This window comes from Mirounga angustirostris, unplaced genomic scaffold (assembly GCF_029215605.1).
Source record: "Mirounga angustirostris isolate CCGP_5_RB_7025 unplaced genomic scaffold, mMirAng1.0.hap1 SCAF_6, whole genome shotgun sequence".
In the NCBI taxonomy this organism is placed as follows: domain Eukaryota; kingdom Metazoa; phylum Chordata; class Mammalia; order Carnivora; family Phocidae; genus Mirounga; species Mirounga angustirostris.
In genome coordinates, this window is record NW_026991714.1 from 137,543,567 (window position 1) to 137,554,186 (window position 10,620).

Below are 10,620 nucleotides of genomic sequence, written 5' to 3' on the forward strand. Positions count from 1 at the left end.
TTAGTATCCACAGTTCAATGATCTAGGACAGATAAAACACTTAGCGTGGTGCCCCATACATACTACATCCTCAGTAAGTGGTAACTGTCATTAGATTTAGGAGAGCAAAGTCTGGCTAACTTACTGGAGAGTCAGTGCTCACATTTGGCAGTTCCTCAGGAGCCCCAGAGCTGCCCCAGGACCCTGACTCACCCATTTAGCTTTATGCACACTTGGAAGCCTGTTTTTGATGAGATGTTTTTGTTTGACTATTTTTGGCTTTTCTCAGAATGGATTGTTTCTTTCCCTACTTTCCCAGAGCTCAACGTCTTATCTCCGCATTTGCCCGGATGTGTCCTGTTTTCCCAGGTATGACTCCCTTTCACAGGGTCTGCCTCCTTTTCCCAGACCTCAGCTCTGAAGTTCTGATAATGGGTTTAGAAATTGCGGTTGCTGTAATGATAACCTTCAGCAAGTCTTGTAACCACCAAGTCAAGCAGCGTGGTTATTGGGGATCTATGAACACAATAAGTGGGCCTTCTCCATAGGAGAACCCCCAGATGGGAAAAGGAGAGGTCAACTCCTGCTAGAACTTGTTTTCCAGAGGAAGCGGAAAGCAAGCAGACCAAGCCATACGCTGATGGAGCACAGAGGACATTGTGAGGGCTAGGGGTGGGAAGTGGAGACTCAGGAAGGCCTGGCCACGGTCTCCCCTCTGAGAGCCAGGCGTCATCTCCTGGAGACCACAAAAATACCCCTCAGCTCCAGTCACCCCCATCCCCAAGTCTAAAATTAAATGTATTAATGAATGCAAGGCAGGCAAAAGGCAGTCTCATTTTGAATAGGCAGAATCTTGAAACTGAAAATAGGGAAAGAAGAGTGTTGGGTTGTTTTCCTTTCAAGGAAGACAAGATGGTTCAGACCTTGTGGAAGATTTGGTGGAGTCTCACCACCTCTCCACTATATTCAAGAGCCAAGGATAATCCCAAAGAGGAAAAGTGTCCTAAGTGGCCAGTATGTCATGGGACGTGCCATGGGACCTTGCCTGACTGAAGTGAGGCTTTGGAGGGCTCCGTCTACCCACTCTGTCTGCACTCGGCACATCTTCTGTTGTCCGTAACTTTCATCTCTAATCCTTAACAATGCTTGCAGGATGATGGATATCATGGCTGTGTCGGGATCCTCTTTTCCTATACGTTGGAGGGAGGCTTCCACCAAATAAAAGATGTCTATGCCAAAGATGCTTTCATGGTAGAAGCCTTCAGAACTAAAGAAAAACACAAGGTAGAGTTGCTTCTTATCGCCCATCCCTCCTCTACTAGTTGTGAGTTCCTACAGAGTGAGATTATATTTTATTCATCTTTGTATTCCCCTCTGTGACTTGCACAGGAGCTAACATCTTTCTGGTTCTCAGCAAACATTTGTGCATAATAAAAAGCCACCATTTATGGAAACTTCCTCATATCCAAGCCTGTGCTAAGTTCTGTGCCTGTGCTCTCTCGTGTCATATTCCCAACCACACTGTGGCTTTCTATCACGATGCCCCATTTTATGGCTGAGGACATTGAGATGTAAAGAAGCTGAACACTTGTCCTGGATCACCTATAACAAGTAGCAACCCTGGCATTTGAACCCTGGTCTGTGCAGTTTCAATGCCTTTGCTTTCATTGCCATGCTGTTCGGTCTCTGCGAGAAAAAGGTACATAGATACATAGTTCCATCCTCAAGAGTTTGTTGTTGTTGTTGTTTTTAAGATTTTATTTATTTGTTTGTTAGAGAGAAAGACAGGGGGAGGGGCAGAGAGAGGGATAAGCAGACTCCGCGCTAAGCACAGAACCCGACACGGGGCTCAATCCCATGACCCCAAGATCATGACCTGAGCCAAAATCAAGAGTTGGATGCTTAACAGACTGAGCCACCCAGGCGCTCCTATCCTCAAGGGTTTATAGTCAAGCAAATGAAACAGACACATAAAGAGATCATTTAAATACAGTGCATTAAATGAGCCCTGCCCCAGTGACCAGGTGAATACCAAGGTGATTCCAACAGTCTAATCTGGAGGGAATCAGGACAGCTTCCTGGAGAGGGTGAGACCTGAACTTATTTTATTAAAAGATGAGAGGTTGGTCAGACCAAATGTTAAGTGAAAGAAGAGACTATTCAAGCAGAAGGAAGAACTTGGACAATAGGAAAACTCCTTTGGGTCCAACACCTTGGCAGGATGATTCTCAGTGGTAAAAAGATGGCAAGGCCTAATGACCAAGGAATTACCAAGGAGGAAGGCATCTGTCTAACTACTGCGGAGTTCTTCCCTGTGCCTTCAACTAGAGATGCCAGTCATCCCTCCCTATCCCACACGCACTTCCTACAGCCTCTTCCTAATGGACTGTCTGTAGGTACAGACACCCTGGAGACAAAGCCCTAGTACCAGACGATACCACCCTACCTCCAGCCATTAGTCCAAACTGGGCTCATCAGGTTCTCTCCCCCAGGAACTTGGATGTGAAACACTGAGAACAAATCAGCTCTCTTTGGGGAGCTGAGCCGACAGGTCACATAGACGCAGGGATCAAGGTTGCCATTTTGTGGCACCCATCAGGGAATCGTGGGCAAGTGATTAGGAAGCAGGAAAGCTCATGAACGAGAAAAGAGAAACAAGCAGCTGAGATGCACAGGTGATCATACAGCCTCAAAGAAGGGATAACAGAGAAAAGAGAAAGCAGACCGGGCCACCGCCGATGAAGAAGAGAGGGCAACTGCCTTGGTTACTGAATCACAGGGTCATTTCTTGCCTTGAAATGACACACAGTTTATAATCAATCCCTCTTTACTTACAGCTGCTTCATAGGGTCTCTGAAGACATACCTGAGAGAAGAGGCATCATTTCAGAGATGGATAGGCAAGGCATCCTAGTGGTGCTGAGCACACCTCCAAGGCTGTTCCAGAACTCAGTCTGACTCTGACAGAAGGTGGTACCACGCCTTAACCAGACCTGATGGAAAAAAGCAGCCTCGGAGTCATTGTTATCTCTATATGTAGATATCAAGACCCAGGCTTTGCAGGACTTCTTTGAGCGTTCTGCTTTTACAGCAGGTTAAACCTTTATCTGCACAATAAATTGTTGAGGTTATGATTAACTAGGGCTTAGCCATCAACAATGTGGTCTTCTCTGCAGTGTCTCCACCGATACTTCTCATTTCAATATATGGCTTTATTTCACTGCTTCAGTGAGCATTGTTAACACAATACCAACATTTCAAAAGTAATCCTAAAAAGAAGAGTAAATACATACTGAAGTTGTAACTTTTTCAGTTGCAAAAAAATATGATTTTGATGTGCCAATAGCACTAAATGAAGATAATCGCTATAAGTAAAATATCAAACCACATACACTTATGTCCTCACATAAATGTCTATCAAAAATCTATATGAATTTCTTGCCCCAGACCTGGCATCAACCTTTATCCAGAGACCCCTAGTTTCAATGAGAAGTGATATTTATAAAGCACAGTCTAGGAAAATGGAGTTCTCTTTGTGGTTAGATTGGTCATTGTTCTAGGTGTTTAAATGAAAAGTATTGGAAAATATTTTTTTAAAGGAAATGACATCATTAGTTTATACTGAATATCCAATTCTAACCTAGAATTCCTGTATTTTAACTTACTTGATTTTATATATTTATTTCTTTGATGGTGAAAATCTTAGTTCCTAAGAACACCAACATAATCATTTGATATATTGGAAATAGTTTCAAAATAAGAATATCTATATTAATACTAATATGATTTTCAAGGTACAAAATGAGAGTGGAACATCTGTCATATCAGAAAGCAAAGCTGTCAAAGACTTCTATAATGATGTCACAAGGACACAGCACGAACTTGAAGTGGCTCCCCACTGGCCAAAGGTAGAGAAATTTGAGCATAAAAAATAATAATAACTGTATTGAATCAAAACACATCAAACATGTCCAAATCCATGAACTCATACTGATACTTTTAAAAGAACTCTTGGGGCACCTGGCTGGCTCAGTCAATAGAGGGTGTGACTCTGAATCACAGGGTTATGAGTTCAAGTCCCACATTGGGTGTGGATCCTACTTAAAAAAAAAAGGGGGGGAAAGAAAGAAAGAAACTTTATTCTAAAATATAAACAAATAAAAGAACTCTCATAGATAATTTTGGAAGAGGCTAGGGAACGAATTCATTTTGCAAAAGCTGCAAAATTAAGAAAGAACCAAGTATTTGCCTGCCTTTCTAGCAGGAACTATATTTCAGAATAACCACATCACTGATTTATTTATTTTAAGTAGGCTCCACGCCCAGCATGGAGCTCAATGTGGAGCCTGAACCCACGACCCTGAGATCAAGACCTAAACCAAGACCAAGAGTTGGACACTCAACCGACTGAGCCATCCAGGTACCCCATTTGTTATTTTTAAGTTTGATAATAATATCATGGTTATGATACAAAAATAATCCTTTTAAATTTAATATACTTAATGAAAATGTATAACGAATATGATGTTTGAGATTTGATTTAAAATAATGTGGTGGATTCATGTATGTGAAGGGGAAGGAGGATGATATAAGGGAAGCAAGATAGGCCATGTATCATAAATGCTGAAGTGGGGTTACAGCTACGTAGGGATTGTCTCTGCATTTACATTTTAAAAATTTTCCATAATAAAGTTAGAAAATAAACCTGAAAATTTGGCCAGGCAACATTTTCAAAATAGCCTCCCTCGGATCAAAGAAATGCAAATTAAAATGACAAGAAACAACTTTCAACCTATCCAATTGGCAAAGGTTAGAAGAACGTTAATACTTGGTGCTGGCAAAGATGTGGCAAATGAGCATTCTTATGCATTCCCAGTTTACTTGGTATGGCCTTGATATCACCTTACTAGAAAGCATCTTGGCAATATGAATAAAAATTGTTAAGGGATGCCTGGGTGGCTCAGTCGGTTGGGCGTCTGACTCTAGATTTTGGCTCCAGTCATGCTCTCAGGGTGGTGGGTACAAGCCCCTTGTCTGGCTCTGTGCTCAGTGGGGAGTCTGCTTGAGATTCTCCCTTCTCTCTCCCTCTGCACCTCCCCCTACTTGCATGCTCTTTCTCTATCTCTAAAATAAATAAATAAAATCTTAAAAAAAAATCTTTAAATATGTGGGTGCCCTATGCCCTAGGAATGGTAGTAATTTATCCAAAGGAAATGATCAAACAAGCGTATAAGATATCTGGCCAAAAATGTTTATTGCAAGATAATTATAATAGCAAAAATTTTAAATTAACTTAAATACACACCAATAAGGACCTGGTTTTAAGACTAAGGAAGAGCCACATAATGGATACAGACAGAGCCATTAAGAACCATAATGCACTCTGCTCCTCCCCATCTGACAGACAGCCATCTCTTCTGGTGCAGTGCCAGCTGCATTCCTGAGACATGATGGTGAAGGTCAGAGTAAATGGATTTGACCATATTAGGCACCTGGTCACCAGGGCCACATTTAAATCCAACAAAGTGGATATTGTCGCCATCAGTGACCCCTTCACTGACCTCAACTACATGGTCCACATCCACATGTTCTGGTATGATTACACCCACCACAAATTCCACGGCACAGTCAAGGATGAGAATGGGAAACTTGTCATCAATGGAAAGCCCATCTCCATCTTCTAGGAGTGAGATCTTGCCAACATCAAATGGGGTGATGCTGGGGCTGAGTATGTGTGGAGTCCACTGGGGTCTTCACCACCATGGAGAAGGCTGGGGCTCACTTGAAGGGTGGGGTCAAGAGGGTCATCATCTCTGCCCCTCCTGCTGATGCCCCCATGTTTGTGATGGGTGTGAACCATGACAGTATGACAACTCCCTCAAGATGGTCAGCAATGCCTCCTGCACCACCAACTGCTTGGCCCCTCTGGCCAAAGTCATCCATGACAACTTCAGCGTTGTGGAGAGACTTGTGACCATAGTCCATGCCATCACTGCCACCCAGAAGACCATGGACGGCCCCTCTGGGAAGCTGTGGCATGATAACCGAGGGCCTGCTCAGAACATCATTCCTGCTTCTACTGGTTCCACCAAAGCTGTAGACAAGGTCATCACTGAGCTGAATGGGAAGCTCACTGGCATGGCCTTCCATGTCCCCACCCCCAATATGTCAGGCATGGATCTGACCTGCTGTCTGGAGAAAGCTGCCAAATATGATGACATCAAGAAGGTGTTGAAGCAGGCATTGGAGGGTCCCCTCAAGGGCATCCTGGGGTACACCGAGGACCAAGTGGTCTCCTATGACTTTAACAGTGACACCCACTCTCCCACCTTCAATGCTGGAGCTGGCATTGCTCTCAGTGACCACTTTGTGAAGCTCATCTCTTGGTATGACAATGAATTTGGCTACAACAACCTTAGGGTCCATATGGCCTCCAAGAAGTAAGAGCCCCCTGGACCACCAGCCCTGGTGAGAGCAAGAGGAAGAGAGAGACCCTTGGCTGCTGGGAAGTCCTTGCCCCAACTCATCCCCCAACACACTGAGAATCCCCCAACCTCCACAGTTTCCATCCCAGACCCCCTGAAGAAGGGGAGGGGCTTGGGGAGCCCTACCCTGTCATGTACCATCAATAAAGTATACTGTACCCAACCCCAAAAACAACAAAAAGAACTATAAGGCAGATGTATATTTATTAGCATGGAAAGATGTGTCATAGCTCTATCAAGAAAGGGCAAAATCAAGTTCCAAAGGCTATCTATAGTAAGATACTTTTTTGTTTTTTAAAATGTGGAAGGAGAAACAGTTAACAATGATTACCTCTTGTTGGTAAAAGCATGGATTATTTTTATTGCTTTTCTTTTGCTTGTTTTTTCATTTTTCTAAATGAATTTTGAGTAGTTTTGGAATTCTAAATAATGAATTCCTGTGTAATTAAAATAGCCTTCACCTAATGAGATGACATGATATCTGGAATTTACTCCACTCATCTAGGGGTTGGGCCACAGATGAAACAGGTCTGGCCCAGAGTTGACAGCCCTTGAAGCTGGGTGATTGGGTACCTGGGGGCTCATTTTACTTTGTTCTCTACTTCTGTGTACATTTGGAATTTTTCGTTCTGAAGGTTTTTCTAAAATACTCCTTTTCAGTACAAAGTGACATCTTGTCATCTTTTGTCCCTGCCCCTCCCACAATGTGCCTCCAGAGGTCACAAAGGGCCAGCGCCATGCCCAGAGACATTAAGGCTGATGTTTTGATTACTAAAATGCCTCCCTCTCTCCTGTGGTCAGAAAGGCATTGAGTGAGACACCCCCTTTCCCCCTGCCCTCCTGTCCAGCCTCCCCCTGCCCTCCTGTCCAGCCTACACGAGACAGCTGCCCGGGGCCAGTGTTGTGGACTTCAGTCAGGAGCTCACTGGTCCACATGAGAAACAAACTCACAGCCTTAGCCCCTTTGTCAGTCTGATTCCTGGGCAGCCCCATCTGTGATGGCCTACCATTGCTTCCTCCCACAGGGGGCCCTCTCTTTCTCAGAGGAAGGAAGTAGAGGAGGTTAGTGGATTTGGCATACCCAGCCTGCAGATTGCTTCTTCTAACTTGGCTCCTGCCCTGCGCTTTCTCACCCAGGCATGCTGGCTATAAAAGTGTCTAGCATATGCAAAAATCACTATGAATATTCATGAAGTCGTATTACAAATAATACTCCTTTAAAAATGAATAATATTCTGGCTAGTCTCCCTGGAAATTGAATTCCTCTCCCACACTTTGAGTCACTTGGAGATTGTCAATACCACTGGTCAGCGAACTGTAGCCCAAATCTGGTCCACCATCTATTTTTATATGACCTGCAAGCCTAGAATGGTTTTTACATTTTAAATCGTTGAAAAATTTAAAAAAAAAATAATATTTGGGCGCCTGGGTGGCTCAGATGGTTAAGCGTCTGCCTTCAGCTCAGGTCATGATCCCAGCGTCCTGGGATCGAGTCCCGCATCGGGCTCCCTGCTCCTTGGGAGCCTGCTTCTCCCTCTGCCTCTCTCTCTCTCTGTCTCTCATGAATAAATAAATAAAATCTTTAAAAAAATAATAATAATATTTTGTAACACATAAAATTAAATTCAAATTTCAGTGTCCATAAATACAGTTTTATTGGAGCATAAGTCACACTCATTCGTTTACCCATTGTCCGTAGCTGATTTCATACTACAATGACAGAGTCGTTTGTGATGCAGGCCATGTGGCCCATGCAGCCTAAAATATTTACTCTGGCTTTTTAGAGAAAAAGTTTGCTGACCTCTGGCTTGAGGTTCTCCTAACCACTCTTGTGGTTCCCTCTTGTCTAATAGAGTTGAACAGGAATGCCATCCATTGCCAGGAAGTGAGGATGTCCTTCACACATCAGCCTGCAACCATCCAGATATGAGGCTTTGGGTTTTAGAAAAATTCATTCATCCATCCAACGAAGATTTAATGACTGTCAGCTTTGTGCCACACACGGTTTTAAGTTCTGGGTTTTGGGGGCAGCCAGGGTGGTTCAGTCAGTTGAGCGTCTGACTCTTGATCTCAACTCAGGTCTTGATCTCAGGGTCGTGAGTTCAAGCCCCACGTTGGACGTGGAGACTACTTTAAGGGCTGGGTTTCTAGCAGTACACAAAACAAGCAAAAACTTCGTTTTTGGAGCTGAGGTTCTACTCAGGAGAGATGACCACAAACAAGTTGAATAATAACATATGATATGTTAAGTGGCCTTAAGTGCTTTGGATGGGAAAGCAAGGCAGGGGTAAAAGGGTCAGGGAAGGAGAGAGTAGCAAATTCCAATTAGGTTAGGAATGATTCCATTAACAAGGTAACATTTGAGTAAAGACTTGAAGGCAGTAAGGAGCAAGTCATGAATATACCTAGGAGGAGAACATTCCAGGCACATGGAACAGCAAATACAAAGTTCCTGATGTGCACCATGCCCTTCATACTCAAGGAATATCAAAGGCAATGAGTGGTAGAGGTTGAGGTCAGGGAGGTAAGGGGTAGGGAACAGATCATATGGGGTCTTGCAAGCCATATGAATAACATGGCTTTCATCCAGAGTGAGATGGGAAGGCGATAGGAGTTAAGAGCAGAGAAGTAACACAGTCTGATATCCAATTCCTTATTTAATATCTGTCTAAAATATTTCACAACTTTATATAAATGAGGCATATCTTTCCTTTTATTCTGATTTCTTAAGTTTAAAGAAGCATTGAAATGTATGAGAACAGGTATAAAAGTTTAATAAAAAGAAAAAAAAAAGCACATCAGTGAGGGGCACCTAGGTGGCTCAGTCAGTTAAGCGTCTGCCTTCAGCTCAGGTCATGATCCCAGGGTCCTGGGATCAAGTCCCACATCTGGGCTCCCTGCTCAGCGGGGAGCCTGCTTCTCCCTCTCCCTGGGCTGCTCCCCCTGCTGTGATCTCTCTCTATCAAATGAATAAATAAAATCTTTTAAAAAAAAAGCACATCAGTGAGTGTTTCAGTTATCCATTGCCATATGATCAATCAACCCAAAGCTTAGTGGTTTACAAGAGCAATATTCTGTTATTTCCCATGGTTCTGTGAATTGAGTGGGATCAGCAGGGCGATTCTTCTGCTTTTTTTGGCATCAGCTGAACTGGGCTGGAAGGTTCAAGTTTTCGCTCACATGTCTGGAACTTCATTGTTCCTCTCTCTGGCCTCTCCTCATGGCTAAGTCAGGGTTCTTCACAGCAGGGTGGTCTTGGGGTGTCAGAGCTTCGAGAGAAAAAGCAGAAGCACCACACTCTTAAAGCCTAGACCCAGAACCAGCACAGCATCACCTCTGCCATATTCTACTGGCCAAATCAAAAGCCAACTCAGATTGAAGGGTAAGAGAAAAGAAATCCCAGCCAGTGATGGGTTGAGCTGTGTGCACTCCTTGACAAGAAGAAATTGATGCTGGCCATCTTTAGGGACTCTCAGAGTAGGCAAGAAACATTGATTCCCCCGACCATAGAACCCCAAAACTCTTGAGCTCCACTCCTCTCCTTTTGACCACTATGTATGCATATTGATAGGTGTGATTAATAAATGGTGATGGATTAACTTAATATTCTTGAATCATGAGATTCCCTAAGTCTTGAAAATCAGTCTGAGAAGCATCCTGACTTCTGCATCCATATTGTATTCATTTTCCTCCCTGGTTCTGCTGGCCCAGCTGTCTGGCTGAGCCTCCTTGACGTTCCCGGGCACTGTCGCCCTCCAACAGGCAGCTGGGCTAATCTCAGAACACAGGGTGGGTGGTGTGGCATTCTGTAGAATTTAGGGAATGTGATGCAGCTCTTTCCCCAGAAGAAGCCAAAACTTCCCAGCCTGGCCAGATGCAAGCCCTCCATGATGCTGCCCCCTGCCACCACCCCATTCCCAAAAGAAAAAGACATGGAGGATTAAACATCTCAATCACCTCTGGATTTTAAGAACAAAAACAAAACTTTGTTTGAAAATAAAATCTTAGATTTACAGAAGAGTTACAAAGACAGTACAAAGTCCCCAAATACCTTTTGCCCAGCTTCCTCTAATATCATCTCCTTATATAACCACAGTACATTGTCAAAACTAAGATATTCACACTGGTATAATACGATTAACTAAACAACAGACTTA

At 43.5% G+C, this 10,620-nt stretch overlaps 1 pseudogene; it reads left to right on the forward strand.

Annotated features, from left to right (window-relative positions):
* The first annotated feature begins 3,682 nt into the window (after positions 1 to 3,682).
* LOC135364801 (glyceraldehyde-3-phosphate dehydrogenase-like) lies at positions 3,683 to 9,925 on the forward strand (annotated as a pseudogene).
* Positions 9,926 to 10,620: the final 695 nt, after the last annotated feature.